The sequence below is a fragment of the Pelodiscus sinensis genome, chromosome 6 (genome assembly GCF_052426305.1).
Source record: "Pelodiscus sinensis isolate ZL-2025 chromosome 6, ASM5242630v1, whole genome shotgun sequence".
Lineage (NCBI taxonomy): Eukaryota > Metazoa > Chordata > Testudines > Trionychidae > Pelodiscus > Pelodiscus sinensis.
The window spans coordinates 3,360,037-3,382,036 of NC_143057.1; the positions used below are offsets into that span (position 1 = coordinate 3,360,037).

Sequence of the window (22,000 nt, forward strand, 5' to 3'; positions counted from 1 at the left end):
ATTTCTTCCATACACTGCGGCAATAGCTTGAAATTTGCTGGCAACATAAAACCCAACCAGCTTTGGGCCAGTTCTGGAGCTAAATTAACATGGTAATTTTCCCAGTTTTCTGCCAAAACCCTCTATAATTCTGTCAGCATTGCATTCCATTCCAGCCAAACCACTGCTCCAAATAAGAAAAAAAAGTCGAACTGATTGATAGAAAAGTCTCAGGGGGTAGTTGTGTTAGTCTGCCTCTGCAAAAACAAGGAGTCCAGATTTATCAAAATAAGCTTTGGACTAGGCTAAGGTGCTGTATACAGGGAACATGGAAACCATTTGTTCATATTTAACATTTACCAACTTGTGATTGTCCTATCCATTTCACTACTAATTTAACAAAGATGCCCACCTCACTGAGAGGTTATACAACAGTGACCAGTACATCTCTCTAATGAGACAATTCTAAGCCCCAGTCACTTCAGACACAATGGTGTATCTACACAGCATTTTAAAGCAAGCCCCTCTAGCCCAAGTCTGCCAACCAGAGCTGGGAGGTACACTCCTGCTCACTCCAGAATGCTATGTAGACATATCCAATGTTCCTATGGAAAAAAGTCAGCCCAACTTTAATTGTCTGCTATGTGTGTTAAAAACGGGGCTATTCAGACATATACAACTGACCGATGGTGTATAAAGCAACCTCTCCTAGTGAGTGATGCAGAAATGGTAACAAGTTACTCTTTCAAGATTAACCGGTAAGCAGCTCCCTAAATGGGTAATGCTTACTGGTTCCTGTTAACCAATAACTGGTGGAGGTTGGAGCAGCTCCCCGCCCGCCAGGGGGAGAGGGCTGCTTCAGCTCCACAGGGGGCCCGCCGCAGACAGGGGCTGCTCATCCGGAGCAGCATCTGTCTGCGGGGAGCCCAGCTGCCTTTCAGCAGGGCCTGGGAGCTGCTCCAGCAGGGCCTGGGAGCCGGGAGCTGGCAGTAGTCCAAGCCCCAGAGCAGGGCTGGGAGTGGGAGCCCCGTGGGATGGGGACTGCTCCAGCCAAGCTGGAGCAGTCCCCAGCCTGGATCCCGCTTAGCTGGTTAAGCGGTTAAATGTTAGGTCAGCCTAATGTTTAACCAATTAACTGATGAGCCAGGATTTTACATCCCTACTAGCAATCCGTGTTGCAGTGATAGAAGTCCAGGGCTCAATTCTGCTTATTCAGGAGGGTTATTTGCACATAATTCTATTTGTTTTACTTAAAAAAAAATCTAGTAAGTTACATATAGAAAGTGACAAAGGACACAACACATCAAACAAGTCAACACATACTAGAATAAAGCTTACTTCTTTAACTTCAATCCATTAACCGCCAGCCGCCCACCACCCGCAGCACATGCATCTGAACTGTGAAAGTCTGTAATTACATGAACACATACTATTTTTTCCAATGGACCCCTGCTTCATTCAGTGGACAGGATGGAAGCTGCTCAGGGAATAAGTCAGGGCTGTGCAGTGAAGCAGGCTGCTGTCGGTAGAACTTCTGTCTCGTTTGTTGTAGAAATCGGAAGGTGTGTAGCAAATGAGATAGGGGACTGCGAAAAGAGAGAGGATGGTCATAGGGTTAAAGCAGTTGAATACCACTCCGAACTGGTCATATCCCGGTCTCTCCTATAGCCCTTTTACACGACGCTGTCTGATACACACCCCTCTGTTTCACTTTCCCCATCAGTCAAGTGCTATGAAAATAATAGGCTGCCATAGTTTCAGGGCAGAGCCTGCAGCAAAGCTTCCCCAGGAGAGGGGCCACCCACCTCTGCTGGCCCAAATCCAAGACTCCTCACCAGGAGTGGAGCAGGCAGCCCTTACCCACCCCCCTCTGCTCCCAGGGAGCCAGGCGGGTAGCTCTTGTTTGCCTGGCTCCCGGGGAAGAGGCTTCGCTGCGTGTAAACGACTAACCGTTTAACCACTACCTAAATTAAACTGTTAGTTGTTTACACTCGAACATCCCTAGCAACTGCACAGAGGGTTTCAGCTTTCATTACAAAGGTTTCTAGCTTCAGGGTCACAGAGAAATGCTTGACCACATTACCCAATGTGTACCTTAAAACTTAAAACTCAAAAGCAAACGAGAGCCATAAACTTTATTCAACCAATCTCTTGATTTTTTTTCTGGTGCTTGGGATTGACAATACTGCAGTCCTGTAACTGAAGACTATAATTCATAAGCAGGAAGCCTAATTAAAGTTGCATAACCAAAATTAATTCTAATATTTTCTGTGCTTCACTTTGCAAGCTTAAGACATTAACCTAGTTTTTCCTGTATGTATAAGACCTTGGTAACAAGTGAATCAAAGTTACTGTCAAGTAACAGCTTTTCCCAATGATGAAGTAAACATAACTTTGGTTTATTAGCAACAGAAAAGGAGAAAGAGTAAGTGGGAAACAGTTCATATTTTATCAGAGTAAGAGCTAAGACTCGTAAGCATGCTTAGATGTAACTAAAACATTATGTCACTTGATCAACTGCAATATTGGCTACCACACCAGCATTTATAAGAAAGGAAGTATCCCTCATCTGAATCTGTGACAACCATGGCATAAGCTGCAATATCATGAAATTAGTGACAAGAACTTCCACCTGAGGTGGTCAGAGCACCGTACAAATATCAAAAGCCTGTTACATCACCCTTGAGATAGACTAGCATTATACCTATTTTAAAGTGATGCAGAGCAACTTTCTGAAGGCTACACAGCAAACCCTGGAGCAAATCCAGGAGCAAGAGCCATGTCTCCTTACTCTCTGTTCCAGATCTTTAGTTGAAGGTCATCCTTCCTTCTCGTGGAATCAACTGCAGATTGATATATGGAAGCATACTACAGTATTTCACATCTGTGACCGTCTTATCTGCATCATGCCCACTCACTCGCTGAAAGAAAGGCTACCTCTAACTCAAAATCTAAGAGGAATTTTCCCCTTTTTCCTTAAAGAGTCTACCATAAAAATATTTTTTTGCACAAATATGGGTCATGGGGAAAAATCATAGATGGATTTTTTTTTAAAAAGCTTAAAGACATTTGGTGCCCTACTGCTATCAGATTTAAATGGGATTTTAGTATTAAGTCCCTTGGGCTCCTTTGCAACTCACAGCCTACAGAGGTCACAGGTTTGAGGTCCAGGATTTGCATTATTCAATCCTGCACCAGTGACCAATTTACTGTTTGTTACTTTAACATGTAGAAACAGTCATAAAAACGGCCAGAATGGATGAGACCAAAGGTCCATCTAGCCCAGTATCCTGTCTGCCAACAGTGGCCAATACCAGATGTCCCAGAGGGAGGGATCACAACAGGCAATCCTCACGTGATCCCCCCCCCGTCTCCCACTTACAGAGAAAAGTCATCACTAGAGACCTGAGGGTCATAGCTTTCCGATTAAATACAAAACTGACAGGTCACATCAGATCTTAGAATCATATAATATTGTTGGGGGGGAAGGGAGGAAAGAATGGGGGAAGGGGTCTTTTAAAGCTTATTTCTCGCCTCTCCATTCCTATTTTCATCTGCTTTATGTTTGGTAATTCTATCAGTATTCACAGTAGGAACATTAAATTGTGGTTAATCAGCTAATTAAGTAGTCAATGGAATTTTGCATGAAGCTGGGTATGGGCTCCGTTCGGCACTACTGCTTTGAAGGAACTCTTCCTCTTCTATTTGATAGAGGCAGCAAGGGTTTTTACCGACCTTAATTTCAACTGCAGAGCCACAGCAAGGTTAGCTCTCGAGGCCAGCGCGAGCAGGGACTAAGCAGTTCCGGTTTGCGCCAGCTCCAGGATGCTATGGCTCAGCCTCCTGAACCCCCCACTCTCTCACACCGCAGAGACGGTGCTGAGGGGAACCGACTTTTAAGGCATAGAGGCAGCTGGGGGGGGGGGGAGCGAGTAGTCAACTCAATTATCGGGTAATTGACTAGCTGACTACTCCCTTACATCCCTAATTCACAGGCCTAGCCTCCTGCAAACGATTAAGAATAGTTTACAGCACATGATTACACTTTACACACAAAAAGGCATTCCCAGACAAGTCAGTCCATCATAGAGTGCAGTCCATCAGAGTGCTTTTTACAAACTTTGTAGAACAGTAACATCTTCAAGAACTTGTGCGCTAAAGAAAACAGCCATACATTTTAAGACCACAATTTGGACAGTTTTACTGTTCACATGGCTCATGAGGATGGATTCATAGCCCCATCACACAAGACACTAACACAATAAGCCGTACATATGAACTCCTTAAGGAGAGAAATCCAAATGTGAAATGAAGTTTCCCTTTGTTTTCTACAGATCTAGGTATAGGAGCTCTAAATTCCTAAAAATAATACCAGAGTTCCCCTTCAGAGCTTTTCATCAGTAGATCTCAAAATAAAAGAGAAAACAGTTATCAAAACATGTTTTGCATTTTAAAATACCTAATTTATTTAATAAGGAAGTATTTTCTGCAGTTAGTGAACTGAACCAATTGTTTCTGCAGTCAATGAACACGTCCTTTAGAACAACAGATCAATTTTTAATATCACTGATTTGTATCCATCCTGCATAACTGTCACATATTAAGCTCTCTTCACATTCAAAACCTCATGAAATTAAGGATGTACAGGATAGATCTCCTTAGCCCCTGACTGGAAAATTTGGCCGGGCTGGGATTTGGCCCCCTCCACTGGAACTTTGGGCCCTTTGCTTCAGGAAATTCTAGTTATGTCTCTGACATTCACTTAACAAGTGCCCAAGTTCTGACAATATCACTACTATACCACCATTGCTTTAAATCATTCTGTTTTGTCCCTATTCAGGCCATGTGCATGTAGATGTATTACAGATTCCTGTAAAAACTCCAACAGGTCCTAAGAACATAAGCATGGCCATATGGGTAGGACTAATGGTCCATCTACCTCAGTACCTTGTCTTTGGGCAGCAACTGGTGCTACATCCTTCAGAGGGAGTGAACAGACTTACTGACCAGCCCACCCCCAGTCCAGCTCCAGCTTCTGGCAGTCAGAGGTTTAGGGACATTCGGAGCCTGGCATCTTGGCTAATAATTGATGGCCTTATCACAAGACGTTTGATAGCTTGGCCGAGCACTGTGTCAAGTCAGACTTCCTTTTGTTTGTTTGAAACCAACTACCTATTAATTTTCCCTGGTTCTTCTATGATGTGAGGGAATAAATAACACTTCCTTATTCCCTTTTTCAACACTTTTCATGATTTTACAGACCATGTCGCCCCCCAAGAAGGGGCTGCTCACCTTCTGTGAGTGCCTCTGCTGATCCAGTGCACCTGCCCCGGCACCCTCCCAATTTTGCCCAATTTGTGGACCCCTGCTGATAGTTGCAATTCTCAAACAGATTTTAGGAACTTGGCCCTCTGGCTACGTTGCATAGCATCTGTAGGCATACAGACAAAACAGACCCTTTCTAAGGAACAAGTTCAACAGGGCCTTGCACCATTGCCTCTAACATCTTGGTCCATAATAGGGATGCAAAAAAAAAATCTAAATAATCATTAACTACGTAACAATTTCTACCAGTTACATGGTTAAGCATGGCTTCCCATGAGGCCTGCAGGGCTCCTGGCCCTGCAGGGTTCATGGGGATCCTACTGCAGCTCCCAACCCCATAGGGCAATCAGGGCTCCCGGGGCTTTCAGGCCCACGGAGCTGCCAGGGTTCTCAGCTCTGTGTTACTACTAGGGCCACAGGGGCCCCCAACAGTCCTATGAAAAGTATAACTGGTGCCAGCAACTATTAAGTATCAGCTTACCAGTTAACTGGCTACCCAGTTACACTCTTACATCTCTAGTTCACAGCCCTATCTCCAAGCTCAGCTCTCCATGAATCTAGCAGGGTGAATCACAATACCCTGGTTAGCCCACTAGGCTTGCTTCCAGTGGTATCTACTCTGTTATAAAGCCATGCCCCAGGGCCCCTTCATAGCAACCCTTCACTCTGTACTGGCATTCCTGACCCCAAGGCTCCTAATGTCCCTAACATTCTGTTAGCTTTCAGCAAATGTTTTTAGAGAACTATTCGTAATGACCTCAAAATCTCTTGCGTCCTAACAGCTAATTTGGACCCATAATTGAGTTGGTTGAAGCTAAAGCCTCAAATCTTTTTAAATCTTTAGTAATCCTATCCAAATAAAGAACTTTTGCAGGGATAAGGGGTTTTTTGTTTTGTTTTTTTAAATTAACCAAACCCACTGTATTCTTCTCTCAATACAGTCTAGCACATTAATAAATGACCAAAATCATTGCTGGAGGCATCAGGCTTTTGGGGGGGGGGAAAACTATTCATTTTCCTGTGCTGTCCAAATGAGACAGTCTCCAAAAGTTACAGAAAGAATTTGTGATATGCTAGGAGAAAATGTTACAATGGATTCTTTGTTGTGAATTAAAAGCCACAAATTACCAGTCATTAAAAAGGCACTTGGATTCAATTTCACACTCTTGTTTCAAATCTTGTATCACATGGAGATGAAGATTCTTAACTTACAGCTATTAAAGAGCAACTTAAAGAACCCTCGTCCTGATATCTCATGGAGGACAAAGTCCATTCAAAACTATCAACAATATTTACCACAAAGTATCTGTACTTAGTAAAACGAGTGGATTGAAAACTTTTCTAAGGACTTGTCTACTCTGTCCAAGGTTCAGCCAGCAGCAGGGTGAATAGCACTGCCCATAAAAGCACTGTGATGTAATTTCCCTGGGTAACACCTGAGTGCCAACTAAAAGGTTCCAGCCCACTCATTTAGCTTCATTAGCACCAGTACTATAATTACTTTAACTTTTTTCCTCTTCCCTTCTTTTTCCATTATAAATTCTGGCTTCCTATTATTTTCACTCCAGCTTCCAGCTCATCTGAATAACTGGGTTTTGCCCACAAAAGCTCATGACACTATATATAGTTTTGTTACTCTCTAAGGTGCCACAGGACGGCACGTGGTTTTCAAAAGTTCCCTAGTTCGGGTTAACATAATCCTCTGGAGCACTGGTGGGCAACCTGCAGCCCAGAGGCGGCCCACTGGGATTTTGTGTGTGGCTCGTGAGACATTTTCTTTGCTGTTGTCCACACACAAGGTTGCCAAATTCTTCTAGTTTCCATCCGTGTCATTTTCCTACCAGTATTACTGAAGTGACACACACCTAAAGCAAGGACATGGGAAGTGAGGTGCGTGCCGACTGCACACAACATTGACTGACAGCCAAGCACTCTCTATGCAGCCCATCAAAGCGCTGCTATGGTTCAATCAGTACACCCCTCAAATTCTATATGAATGTACTGCTTCTAACAATGGGGCCTTCTTCTCAATTAGGGCTTCTGGTACTGCTACATATATAGCCAGAACAGAAGTACAGAGCATACATTTAAATGTGCTATTGCACCCAAAGAAAAACTCTCATTGTCCAACAAAAATTCAATTCAATTGTCCAGCAATTATCCATTATGGGCTTTTCTTGAACCTTCTTCTGAAGCATATAATACTGACCATAGATAGAAACAAGGTAACTGACTAGATTGAACTCTGGTTTTCTGTGTCAACTGCTATGTTCTTAATTAGTGGAGGGGAGAGAGAGAACTGCCAAATAGCAATCAAGTGAAATACATACCGCCAGATTTTGAGTAGCAGGTCTTGAAAAATTCACAACTGAACCACAGGTTTAAAAATTTACATCCTGGCCACTGGATTAAGCCAAACACACAAGAAAGAAGAGTAAATTAGGGGGTTGTTAGGAAACATGTTGTGGTAAGATACCAATCACTACCAGCTGCTAAAAGCAGAAAGGTTCTGCAGTTTGATTGCACCTGTATTATTTGTAACCTCTCATTGATACTGGAATGTTACAAGTTTTATCAAACAAAGCCTGAATTAGAGCATTACAGTCATTCAACTCTAGCTGAACTTCAGGCTTCAATTGAATGTCTGAACAGCTGTATATCTATGTCATTGAAAGTCTAGAACAATGATCAAAGTCTTCCCATTCCTTCATCTTTCTAACCTAGCGACAACAGTCTCCTATTAGCTGACAAGTCAAGGTGAAAAAGGTCAATCTACGGAAAAGTTCCATAAAAATACTTGCAACCTCAAGCCCCCTCAAATCCCTTCCTAGATTTGATATTTACACATTTGAGCCAAGGGACACTTTCATTCAGACCTGCATGCAGTCAAGTCACCCAAGAATCTTACAAAATTCAATGCAAAGTGAGCCTTCCATAAACTCCTCCAGTCTGCAGCTTTTGCAACCTACATGATGGTGCCTGCAACAACATGCAGATGTACTAGACTCTCATCTTTCCACCCCAGCATTTTGCTCTTCCAGACATAAACTAAAGCATCCATGAGAATATAGACTGTGCGGTTTGTTGACCTCATCTAGCACCTAAATCTGGGAGCTGGAAAAGCTGCAGTTCATATTTATTTAAATTAACAATCCTGGTCTTCTCAAGATGTTGTCAAACTCTTTAAAAGTGTGGTGGGGGGTGCAGAGGAGGTGGATTAAAAGCTAATATTCTCCTTTGTTTAGTTACACAATTTTTTCTTACTATGGCTTTTTTTAAAACCCAAGTTTACCTTCAATCATGAAAGTATTTACAAGAATGCCAAACAGGGCATGTCTACACTTGCAAGAAGATTGACCCACCGAAGGTCTATCTTCTAGAGTTTGATTTAGAGGGTCTAATGAAGATCCCTAAAGCAAACGCTGAGGGCAGCCCCTGCCGTCATCTGGTACTCCTCATTCTGAGAGTAGTAAGGGAAGCCAATGGGAGCATGTGGATGACACTATGCTTTGGCTTAAGGTAAGCCAACTCCAGCTATGTATTTTGTGTAGCTGGAGTTGCGTACTTTAAACCAACATGCCTCCGTCTAGTACAAACCAGGCCTAACTGATTTTTAAATTTTAAGCATTCTCCACATTTAAGACTTATAGTTTCAGACAGGCTCCAAACTTGGGGCCATGAAACTTACATTTTGAAAAACTGGCCTTTAAGTTTCCTAAGCTTAAAAAAAAACTATTCAGCTGAAGAGGCAGAACAGATTATTAGATTGTAAGCAACGAAGAAGGCACTCTCTTACTATATGAATGTACTGCTTCTAACAATGGGGCCTTCTTCTCAATTAGGGCTTCTGGTACTGCTACATATATAGCCAGAACAGAAGTACAGAGCATACATTTAAATGTGCTATTGCACCCAAAGAAAAACTCTCATTGTCCAACAAAAATTCAACTTTTCAGGGACAATGGGCAAATTCATCTGTTGGCCTGAAAATTTCCTTTCTTTATGTAGTAAGACCCAGAGATGCATTACAATGAGTACTTTGGCCTGTTCGCAGCTCCAGGGAGGTTCCCACCCCCCAATGCGCCCTCCATTATCACACAGCGCCTCTCTTCCCCACATTTAAAGGTTGAACAAACATTACAACCAGGCTGGACTCATCAGCTGAACAACTAGTACAGTAAACTTCTGATAATCCGGCACCTTTAGGACCCAAGAGGTGTCAGATTATCAAATATGCCGGATTATTGGAAGGGGGGGCTAAGAGGGGTCTTGGGTAGGGTGGGGGATGCCACCCCAGACCCCTCATAGTCCCCCCTTCCAATAGTCCGGCTGTGCCCCGGGCCTCCCTGATTCAGCCGCTGTGGGTCAGTTTCAGCAGCAGCTGAATCAGGATGCCTGCAGCAGAGCAGCTGGGGCGCTGCAGGGATGATCCCCGCAGCCCCGCACCTCAGTGCTGCGGGGACCAACCCGGCAGCACCCCAGCTGCTCTGTCCCAGGTGTACCCAAGTCAGCTGCTGCTGAAACTGACCAGGGGCTGATTCCAAGAATCAGCATTCGTGTGCGCCCGCCAAGTGCTCGGGGCTGGCCTGGCCCTGGGCACGTGGCGCACGCATGATGCCAGAGCCAGCCACGGGCGCATGGCGCACGGTGAGCGCCAGCCCGGGAAGCGCCGTGAATTGGCCACCCGCACTCTGGGCGCGCGGCACTTGGAGGAGGCACCGGCCCCAGGCGCGCGGCACTTGGGGGGGAGCTCTGGCCCCGGGCGCGTGGCGCTTGGGGGGGGGGCGCCGGCCCTGGGCGCGCGGCGCTTGGGGGGGGGGCGCGCAGGCCCCGGGCGTGCTGATATGGGGGGGCTCCGCCCCCTGGCGCCCAGCAGCCGAACGGCCACGCCCCCTGGCGCCCGGCAACCTCCAAAGGTTGGGGACCACTGCTCTAGATAGAGTAGCAGTTTATATTCCCAATTTGCTTTGCTGCTGCCATAACATAATTGTTGAGAATTTTCCTTTGTAAACTAAAACAACAAAACAGTTTCCAAGACACCATTGATATCTTATGTGCAGACTGACATTTCAATCAGTGTAAATATCTTCAATTGAAAGACATATTGGATTTACCTTCAGATAAGTACACAGCAGGTCACCATCTGAAGTTACTACTTATTGCACATACATCAAGAAAACATTCTTACTGCTCTTAATCAAGTCAGATGACATAAGAGGACACAGCACTAGGCAATCTAATATGAAATATGACTGACTAATCTGTGGGGCTTGATTTTTTTCAGAATAAAAATAATACTTAAAAGCAGAACCACCAGCTAAAACCGGACTATGCTTATGTTTTCCCCGCATAACCCGTGTATGCTAGCGTAGGGGGAGGAAATACAACAACATAGCACAGCCACATTTGTAACCAACCTAGTCATGCAAGCGAAAGGTCTAGTGTAGATGCAGTTATGCTGGCACAGAGTTCTTTTGGGGGAATCGTTTATTTTCTTCAGAGAGCTAATATAAGCTACAAAGGCAAAGAAACATCTTGCCAGTATAAACTCCATCGCTACTGGGAGATGTTGCTGGTATAGCTCCCTGGGCAATCTCTTCCTTGAATGACAGTTATACAGATAAGTATGCTTATACTGGCATAGCTTATTCCATTCAATTATGGAAAGAAGCCATACCAGTATACAGGAAGACCACTGACAGCAATTCCGTCCGCCAGACACATGGCTAGTGCTGCGTTTGCGCTGGCTGGTGCCCAGCGAGCTGCCGGCTGTCCTGCCAGACATGCTCTTTCGGCACAGTCAGGGCTACCAAATGCCCACTGGATAGGGTTGCCCAACTGTTAACCACACAAACCCAGAGACCCTGGACCTGCCCCTTCCCTTTCCCTGAGGCCATGCCTCTATGCTGCCCCTTCTTTGGCACCCCTACCCCTACTCACTCCATCCCCCCTACTTTCACCAATCAGTGGTAGGGGGCTGGAGTTCATGAGGGGGTACAAGCTCTAATAGTCTGGATACGAACTCAGGGCTGGAGCAGGAGGCATGAGGTGTGGGAGGTAAGTTCTAGGAGGCAGTTTGGGTGTGGGAACAAGTGCAGGATGCAGATTCACGAAGGGAGTTAGGTGCTGGCTCTGGGCTAGGGCAGGAAGTTGGGGTTACAGGGCGAGTCAGGGGTTGGTGCTTACTCTGCGTGGATCCCAGACAATGGAAGCTGTCGAGTCGGTGCTTTGGGAGGGTCAGGGCGCACAGAGACTGCCCTAAGGGACACACGCACAAGATGACCACTTCCAGGAGCAGTGCCAAGCAAGGGTGGACAGGAAGTCTGCCTTAGCTCCGCTGCACTCCCGGAAGTGGCTGGGGGTCTCCAGACCCTTTGAAGTAACCACCGTTGGGCAAAATGCCCCCTTTCCACCACCAGCAGACCTGCCAGTACTACAGTATAAGCAACTTCATATAGGCTTAAATGTGTGGATTTTTAAAAGTGTACACTTAATGTAGCCACAACAATATCAGAGTAAAAAAAAAAAAAAAAAAAATCATGCCCCTACCCAAAATGGTTAATTTGTACAATACATTACTTACCTTATTTTCTGATCTCTAAGGCATGTTGTACATTTAAAATTTAGGATGGCATAGCTATGGTGCCCCTGGGCATGAAAAATCCACACCTCCAGATCGCTATTCCAAATCAACTCCCGCTATAGGTGCAGCTAGACCAGCCGAAGAATGCTTCTGTTGGCCTACCTACTACTGCTTGGAGATAGTATTCCTGCACAGACTGAAAAACTCTTTCAGTCGCTGTTGGTTGCTTCAACACTACAAGGCAGGACAATTCAACTTTGGAAGCCCCAGGGGCAACAATGATACTCACAGCACATGCCAAGGACCGCAACTTAAGTTGTGGTTGAATATACGCAAATAGCTTATTTCACACTGATGGGCATAAATACAAAGCACTTCCCACAATGCCCCGGCACCTATTCCCTGGGGGCTAGAAATGCCTCCTCTCTGTACCCGCCTGTTCCAGCAAGCCCATCTGCTTGCATCTTTCAATGCTCACCCTGGGAGACACCTCGCCATTGTGGAGCATGTTCCCAGTGGACGCCATGTGCAAAGGATCCCACCAGTTGGGCTGCATGTTGAGCCCCGTGTAAACCCAAGGCCCCCCCCCCCCACGGGCTGCAAACAAACAGGTTGTGGGCCACATGTGGCCCACGTGTTGAGTAGCCCTGCTATAAGGTTACAATGGCATAGCTATGGTGTCAGAGCCACACTGCTGGCATAGACATGCCCTAACCGACATACCACATGGCACAGACACAGCCTAAACAATACACTACATGTACACCCACTGCATTAAGTGAATCGTTTTAATTCACAGTATTGGTGGTTTGCCTCATATAAGCATCCTAGTATAAACATGCCAATTTGAATTCTTCACACATTACTATGTCAAAAACAGTAGGTCGCCCCTAATATTGATCTAGATCTGCTAACATATATGAAAACTATAAACTGTCTTGTCCCCATTAGAATAATACCATGAAGTACAACTTTTTCCTAACAAAGAAAAGTCACAGGTTATCTTTACACTAGACTACTTTGGCAATCAATTAACACAAGGAAAGTAAACTGCGTAGTGCGAACAAGTCACAGGCACACTTCTAGTAGCATGTTAGGAAATTACATAACTACACCATGTCAATAACTGGATGTATACTGGTCCATGGCACTGTATCATTTATCAAGTTAATTTCTGGGGAAAATAACTAATGTATAATTTTGGTGAAGTGGGCTTAAAAAACAACGTAATAGCCTTGCCTTCCAAACTCCACCCTGCTCTTCCAACACCAAAAAAACCCAAGACCTCCCTCTGCCTCTCATTACTGAACTCACATAAAGAGGGAAAAACTAGAGCACAGCCTTTCAATGGGCTGACCAAGCAAGAACCAGCCAAGAGTTTCCTGGGGATGAGTCATCTACAGTCATGGGCTTTTGAACCATCAACTATTCTGGCCTACAAAGGATATCACAAGAAAATTAAACAGGTAGTTAGCACAAGGACTTGAGCCCAGATGTTGCACTCAGCTGCTTGCCCCTTGTAGGTGGTGGGCAACTATGTTAAAATCCATGACACGCCCACACTTTGAATACTGCATGCAGGTGTAGTCACCTTATCTCAAAAAGGCGACCGTGGCATTGGAAAAAGTTCAGAAAAGGGCAACAAAAAATTATGAGGGCTATGGGACAGCTGCCATACATGGAGAGATTTAAAAGACTGGGACTTTTCAGCTTGGAAAAGAGAAGACTAAAGGGGGTTATGACAGAGATCTATAAAATCATGACTGGTGTGGAAAAAGTGAATAAAGAAGAGTTATTTACTCCTTCCCATAACACAAGAATTAGGGGCCACCAAATGAAATTAATAGGTAGCAGGTTTAAAACAAATAAAAGGAAGTACTTCTTCACACAATGCACAATCAATCTGTGGAACTCCTTGCCAGAGGATGCTACAAAGGACAAGACTATAATGGGGTTAAAAAAAAGAGCTGGATAAATTCATGGAGGATAGGTCCATCGATAGCTGATAGCTAGGCTGGCCACTGGACAGAGATGGGCCACTTATCAGAAGCTGGGAATGGGTGACAGGGGATGGCTCACTTGACCATTACCTGTTGAGTTCATTCCCTCTGGGGCACTTGGCACTGGCCACTGTCAGAGGACAGAATACTGGGCTACGAGGACCTTTGGTCTGACTCAGTAAGGCCATTACTATGTTGTATATACATATACAATGTTGTAATACAGCCCAAGTATTTGAGAGTCCATATTTCACACTAAAATTATAGGCAACAAGCTCTCTTATGCAGACACATTTTGATAGCTCCCAGATGATTTAACTCTCACATACAAAAGTGGGTGATACAAGCAGAAATGTGTGGACAATGACAAGTTATAAGTGCAGTTTCTTGCAAATGTGGCTCAAACGTTGCAGGGTAACCCTAAGCATAGTTTATTTCCACTAGTTTCTCTCAGAGATGGCCAGGTCAGAAACAACTACTGTGAGATCTGCTCTGGAGAGAAATATCACAGTTTTCCAACCAGCACTACAGTCCATAATATTCAGCAACAGAGGGAGATCTCTTAACTCTAAGGTTGCAAACAATTTTGCAGACAGTGGAGACAGCCAACAAACTAGTCAACCTTCATGCTTTGCTTCAATCCTCTTCAATCCAGACATCGTCAGGTGCTAGAAGTCTAATAAAGTTGACAAATTTGGGTTTGGTAAGATTTTATGCTTTTATACAAAGCTTAGCACAATAGGGCCCTGACTCTTCTAGACATGACCAGAACACAAATGAAGGGCATCTACAGCTAAGTATTAGCATGCTGAGGACACTGCAGCCCAGATCATTACATTATCTCTCACACATATCCGGAGCAGGAAAGAATACTGTGGAATTCAACACTAACTCCACGCTTTTGTTAGATAAGCAGCACACCGAGTTAAGTGCTGCTGTGTTCTACACAACCCAAGAGGCAAAAGAAGAGGGCCTTGTCAGTGGTAGAGAGAGTTGCTGATAGGCACAGTTCAATCACCATGAACCCTTCCACTTCGCTGGAAGTTCCACTAACAGCCCTATTAGACTCTATTTTACATCAAAAAGTTTGAACACAAACAAAGATTAAGAAAAATCTGACACCTCTGAGTTATTCCAATGCCACCTTCTCGAAAATGGTGTGTAACAGTGACAGGGAAGTTAGAGACAATAGTAATTGGTGGAGTTATTAAATGCCCAACAGGTTTGTTTCTGCTATAGCTTAACAGCGGTTAAAATATGGCTGTACACTGGCTGCTCTTTTGACAGGAAGCATTAACAGTTCACATTACCAATGGATTCATCTCAAGTCTCATTTTAGCCATGAAGGACAGTAAATTCCACCCTCTAGCCCATTTCTCATTAGCCACACTCAATTACAGGTTGGACCTCCCTGATCCGACACCATCGGGACCGGACTGGTCCCAAATGAGGGATTTTGCCCAACCAGGGGAGATCATTTCTGGCCCCCCTGCCACCAGCCTCCCACCCCACCTCCGCTTGTGGCCCCACCACTGGAGCAGCCTGCAGCCCTACCACTGAGGCTCCCAGCCCCACTGGAGCCCACTGGCCCTCCAGACGCCCTGCTGCTGGCCCAGCTGGACACCCGCAGCAGTGCTCCCAGCTGCCGGCCTGCCGGCAGCCTGCCCACCTGGGCTCCTGCACGGCTCCTGACTCCAACCCTCCATCAGGAGCCTCTGGTCAAGGAACATCTGTAGTCCAGAATATCTGTGCTTGCAGGACCAGAGAGTCCCAATTTAGAGAGGTTCAAACTGTACTCCAGGTTTTTTACTGTTTTCTAATAGGCCTAACAAGAACTCTAATGTTGTCATCCCTTCCCTTTTAACTGTTAGGGAGATTGACGTTCAGTCAATTAAGGGGAATATGTTTCCAATATGCACAGTCTCAAACTTTAACAAAGGTTGTTTTTATGTTTACCTACTCTATAACGATATTCAAAACCACCAAGAAAATACCTGGGGGGGAGGGAAGGAAATCACTGAAAACACTAGTTTTTACCCAACCTGAGGCATCAGCACTGGGGGACAATGAGGATAGAGTAAAGAGAAGAGAGAGAAAAGATGAAGTAGAGATTCCCAATTTGTGATCTGAGAGCTGGCTGCTACCATGATGGGGACTCTTTGTTCCATCTGATAAAAACTGAACAGATGTTGGAGAAGAAAATGAGTGAAGAGTGAAAGTGGATAATGTGAGTAACTGTTTGAAGGGACTGTAGGGGAGCCTGCACTACCCTGCCTTGGCAGTGACTGGTGCTGTTTGCCTTGTCCAAAGTGGGGATTTCTGGCCTGTCTCAAGTCTGGTGTAACAAAGCATGCAGACAGGCCGGAGAGTCAGGAATTGTTTTGCATAACAACGCAGTTTAAGCATGGTACGGGAGACCACATCAAGAACACAGGACAAGCAGCCTTGTACTGGTACTTCTGTTTCTGATAAGCAAAAAGTACAGATGCAGCCACAGAAGTGTCAACTGCACACATAGCAGTAACATCCTGAGCAGCACAATGTATCCCAAATAGGGGCACTGGGCATTTTACATATCCCACACAATAAGTAATCAATTGGTAAATATTATTAGAATGACCAAGTCTCTCTCTGCTATAAAATGGGTTTAGTAAGAACAAACGATGGGAGGGAATGGGCAGGATTGACCCACATGTCCTGCTCCAGGTAACTAGAAGTGATTAGGCCCTTCACACTGGCTACATCAGTGGTGGCGCTCCTATGCATGGGAAAAGACGGAATCACGACTTCCTGCCTAGCACTGTAGGTAGCATATGGGAAAAGTATAAGTGAATTAGGCTTTATTATTGTATATAGTAGATCTTTTAGTAATTGCTTTTGCATTGCTTTGCGCTGTATTAATTGCTTTAGAATTTATAGTATTTAAGGTTTAAATTGTATAGTCATTGTTTTTAAGGCTTGTAAAACTTAAACAACTGTATTAACTGCTTAAAGCTTGCAATAAATAAGAAAGTGGTTAAGTAGCTCTGAAGTGTACTGGTTTCCCTTGGATCTAAAATAAATAGAACCACACGACAAGGACCAAACCCAGATGCTCAAGACAACTTTAAATACATGGGAAGTTAGATAAGCAATCTGGTTGTTACAAGGATGTTATGCAATTAGGCTTGTAGGAATATTGAATGCATTAGTGGCACATTAACACAAATATTACACAAAGACTTAAGCTGACTGCACATGCCACATAGGCCCTCATCATAGATATAGTAGCCCGGTGGCTGTGCGTCTGTAACGCCAAAATGCTAACTGTTCCCTCTGGGGGGCGCTGTTGCCTGAAATGCTGGCTGTTCCCTCTGCGCGGCCCGAGCTGTATGGGGAGCACGGGGCCCAAACGGCCGCTTGCGCAGCTTGCTCCCCCACGGCGGCCCGGCTGAGCGGCACAGAAGTCAGCCGAGTGCCATGGTGGGAGGCGAAGGGGGGTGGGGCGGTGACGTGCGGCGTGACAGCGGCTCCAAGCCCCGCTCCCTGGCCGTGAACGTCACCTCCCAGCACCCCTTTGCCTCCCACCGTGGCGCTCGGCTGACTTATGCACTGCTCAGCCGGGCTACCGCGTGGGAGCAAGTGGCGCAAGCGACCGTTTAGGATCCGCGCCCCCCATGCAGCACGGGGAGTGCGAAGCCCAAACGGCCATCTGGGCTCTGAGGTCCCCCGAGTGAGAAGCAGGAAGGGGAGGAGAAGTGAAAAAGAGAGACAGAGAGAGAGGCAGGAGGCGGAGGAGAGCTGGGGGGGGGGAGGCAGGAGGAGGAGGAGGAGAGACACTGAGCGAGAGACCGGAGGCTCAGGAGAGAAGACCGACGTGGAGGAGAGACATGAAAATCCCGTCTTATGATGGGCTAATTGGCTAGTCATATATATAGTAGCCCAGTGTCTGAGTCTGTAATGCCAAAATGCTGGCTGTTCCCTCTGGGGGGCGCTGTTGCCTGAAATGCTGGCTGTTCCCTCTGGGGGGCGCTGTTGCTTGAAATGTTGGCTGTACCCTCTGGGCGGCCTTCCATCTTGGCGCTCGGCTGACTTCTGCGTCGCTCAGCTGGGCTGCCGTGGGGGAGAAAGCAGCGCAAGTGGCCATTTGGGTGCTGCGGTCCCCATGCAGCACCCCCGTGGCGCAGAAGTCAGCCGAGCGCTCCACTCACCCAATTAAGGGGTCACAGAACAATGTGTCTAGACTGGCATGATTTTGCACAAATACTTTTAATGGAAAAGTTTTTCCATTAAAAGTATTTGCACAAGAGGGCATCTATACTGGCATGTGCCTTTGCGCAAAAGATCTGCTTTTGTGCAAAAGCATCCGTGCCAGTGCAGACGCTGTCTTGCACAAGAAAGCTCCGATGGCCATTTTAGCCATCGGGCTTTCTTGCGCAAGAAATTAACGTGACTGTCTACACTGGCCCTTTTGCTCAAGAATACTTGCACAAGAGGGCTTATCCCTGTGCAGGAGCGTCGGAATATTTGCGCAAAAACCACTGATTTTGTACATTACAAAGTCAGTGTTCTTGCGCAAATACTCGCGGCCAGTGTAGACAGGTGGCAAGATTTTGCGCAAAACCGGCCGCTTTTGCGCAAAATCATGCCAGTCTAGAAGCACCCTCAGTCAGTTCAGTTTAAGCAGTTAACTGATTGAACGGGAGCAAGCAGCTCTTCTGCCTGTTACGGCCGCAGGCAGGGGGGCTGCTCCTGGGTAACAGGCTACCTGTTTGATAAATGAATATACAATTTCAATATTGGTAATAGAATGCTATCCTTTACATAATTACAGCATTCGCTCCAAGTATAGACTATTTTCTTTAAAAAAAAAAAAAATCACAAGTCAACAATTTACAGGGTAGCATTTATAAATGCTTCCTTTAAGAGATTTGAGTAACATTTTTAGCTCCCTCTAGCAAACACATTCCAGATTACAGAAATCATTGTTCTTAAAAGTAGCTAAGACTTAGTGCCTGCACTAATAAAGGATTATGACCAACTGGCTACTTTCCAAAACTGTATGTATATCACAGTGAAAGTCAAATATAGTCAATAAATGAAAGCTTCGAAATCTAAGACTTTCATTTAAAAATACATTATGCACCAAAATAACTTTCCTGGCCTTCATGAATGCTCTGAAATCAAGTGGTAAGAGAACCTTAGTAACACACAGGAGAGTAGATACATGACAATCAACACACTTTGGCTGGCTAAAAGCCTTCCTAGCTGACCACTGCATAGTGTGTACTGTCACAGGAAGATTCCCATGCTGGCCTAGAACAGTGAACCACAGTCCTGTATCGTTCTCTGACAATGGCAAACACAAGAGGCTTCAATGAAGTTGTAAATCACCTCACAATGGACAATTAAGCAATAGCCCACCCACAGAGGAAATTTCTTCCTAATTCCAGACAGTTAGGGTATGTCTAGACTACAGGGTTTTTTCGAAAAATCTTCCCCTGCGTCTAGACTGCCGCCAAGTTCTGTCGAAATTAAATGGAAAAACAGCTGGTTTTTCGACCACAGTAAACCTCATTTTAGAGGAAGAACACCTTTTTTCTAAAGTGCTCTTTCGAAAAAAGGCGTTCTTGAATGCAAACAGGGCTTTTTCAAAAGAGAGCATCCAGACTGCCTGGGTGCTCTCTTTCGAAAAAGCAGCTCGCTTTTTCGAAAGACGTGGTCGCAGTCTAGATGCTCTCTTTCGAAAAAGCCTCTTTCGAAAGAGACTTTTTCGAAAGAGACTTTTTCGAAAGAGGTGTGTAGTTTAGACGTAGCCTTAGTGGCTCACTTATATCCTGATGTGGGGCCAACAGGCATACAGAAATATAAAGTTTGATTATAAAGCGTCTTTGAGGTAGGCAATTCCTGTGCAACAATAGTTTGAGCCTAACTTTAACAGAGCCCACAGCAATGACATCATGCACAGTTTGAATTTAAAAACACACACAGGCGCACACACTTCAAAGACATTATATAGGTGGGCTGCCTATATAACAGTAACCAGAAGCAACACAAATTCCAGACACAAAGTCAGTTCACTCAGTATACTGATCTTTGGGAAGGATACGAAGGGAAAGAAGAAAGAGAGAGGGGAATGCTTCACAATCAGACCCATCTGAAACTCTCACATTTTAGTAGCCTCCCTAAACTCAAGTTGGAAAATCCTACAAAAATGTAAACAGCCTGATGTGCATGTTGGCCAAAGACTTCTAAATTTGTTTTTAAAGAAAGCTAAGCTTTTGCCAATTTATAGTTCTTATCTTGGCAGCCTAATATCAGAGTTGCCCGGCCACTTGGCACCAGTCACCCTAAGTCAATGAAAGGTACATTCATTGTTTTATGTTACATTCCATCCTTCCCACACTAATGTTGGCACACAAGACAGAAACGAGTCCTTTTCAATGCCTGTCATTTGTTGCTGCTTCCATCTACCCTGAGTGTTCAGATTGACTGTTCTGTTCCTTCCTCCCTCCTCCCCACCCCCCACAACCTTCCTCCATTCTGAATTCTTCTTAAATGTTTCCCTTGGATGACCTTGTTTCTTCACGCCCATTTTCCACCTGACAGTTTCATGTGTGAGGCAGTATGTTGGCATCCGGTGTATATGTCCCAAATACATCCAGCACTTCCTTGTGATTCTGGGGGAAACAATCTTGCTGGCCAGCGATTTCTCTGATCTCTCCACAGGTAATAAAGTTTTTCCAACCAATGTAGAAACTTATTTTCTAGTTTTCTGTCTATCGCTTTGGAAGCTCTCCAGCCATATGTTAAAATTGCAAATTCTCAGTTTGATGGTCTCTTTCCCCACTCCAAAAAAAAAAAAATATTGCTATAGATGCCATTCCTGTCCTTGATGTTGTTTTCTTCATAAGATATGTTAACCAATATGTTGCTCCCCAGGCAGATGCAGTGTTTTACTTCGTTGGTATTTTTGCCTTCTGGTGTGATGTTATTGCTTAATATCTGGGTTTCAAGAATGTTTGTTTAGCATAACAAATTTTGAGCCTGCTTGACCTGCAGCTTTTGCCAGCTTCAATCTTTGGCTGTAACTTTTCGAGGGTGTTGCTCAGTAGCACATTATCATCAACAAAGTCCAGGTCTTCTGGGCATTTGCCACCTGCCCATGATATAGCAGTGCTTGTGCTGCTAACACATTTATGTTTGGAGTACAACTACCAAACTATATAAGTGTAACTGTGTGTCTCAGAGGTGGGGCAAATCCAAACCATTTTGCAACACAGTTATACCAGCTTACCTCCTGGTGTAGCTAGTGACATGCTGGCAGAAGGGCTTCTCCCACTGACATCGCTACTGCCTCATGCCAGCATTAGAAGTTCTCCCATCAGTGTAAGCAATGTCTTCGCTAAGTGCTGCAGCTGGGCTATCGCAGTGCTGCAATGTAGATAAGCCCACAGAACCAGACTTTAAGGCCAAAAGAGACCATCATGATGACCTTGTCTGATCTCCTGCATATTGCAGGCCACAAAACTTCACCCACACACTCCTGTACTAGGCACATACCTTTGGCTAAGTTACGTCAAGTCCTCAAAGCCTGATTTACAAACTTTCGAGTTACGGAGATTCCACCACTTACTCTAGTTCAAACCAACAGGTGGCCGATACCCCATGGTGCAGAGGAAGGCGAAAACCCCAGGTCTCTGCCAACCTGACTTGTGGAAAAATTCCTTCCCAATCCCAAACATGGTGATTAGTTAGAACCCACGCACATGAGCAAGTCTTACCACCCTGACCTCTTTCAAAACAATTCATTGTAGTAACTCAAATGCCTGCCCCATAAAGTCTCCTATATTCAGTCAACGGAGTAATGCTGCTAACATTTGCAGATGGACCATATATGGCAACCTCATTATACCATCCCTCCATACTCTTATCTAGCTCAGTCTTGAAACAGATTTTTTTGCCTCCACTGCTCCCCTAGGGAAGCTATTCCAGAACTTCCCTCCTCTGTTGGTTAGAAACCAGCATCTTATTTTGAGCCTGAACGTGGCAGTGCCAGCAAGTCTAAGACAGCCCTGAAGACTCCATTCAAAGGGTATCGCAATCCACTTTGTCTCCAACTGTGGGTGGGGTC

At 45.0% G+C, this 22,000-nt stretch overlaps 1 protein-coding gene across 5 annotated transcripts in view; it reads right to left on the reverse strand.

Annotated features, from left to right (window-relative positions):
* PCGF3 (polycomb group ring finger 3) overlaps positions 1-22,000 on the reverse strand; it is a 67,173-nt gene that overhangs the window by 38,852 nt on the left and 6,321 nt on the right. For all 5 annotated transcript variants that reach the window (XM_075931292.2, XM_075931290.2, XM_075931291.2 and 2 more), the window contains exon 2: positions 1,410-1,565. The gene's annotated coding sequence lies outside the window, so the exon portion shown is untranslated. The remainder of the gene's footprint in view (positions 1-1,409; positions 1,566-22,000) is intronic.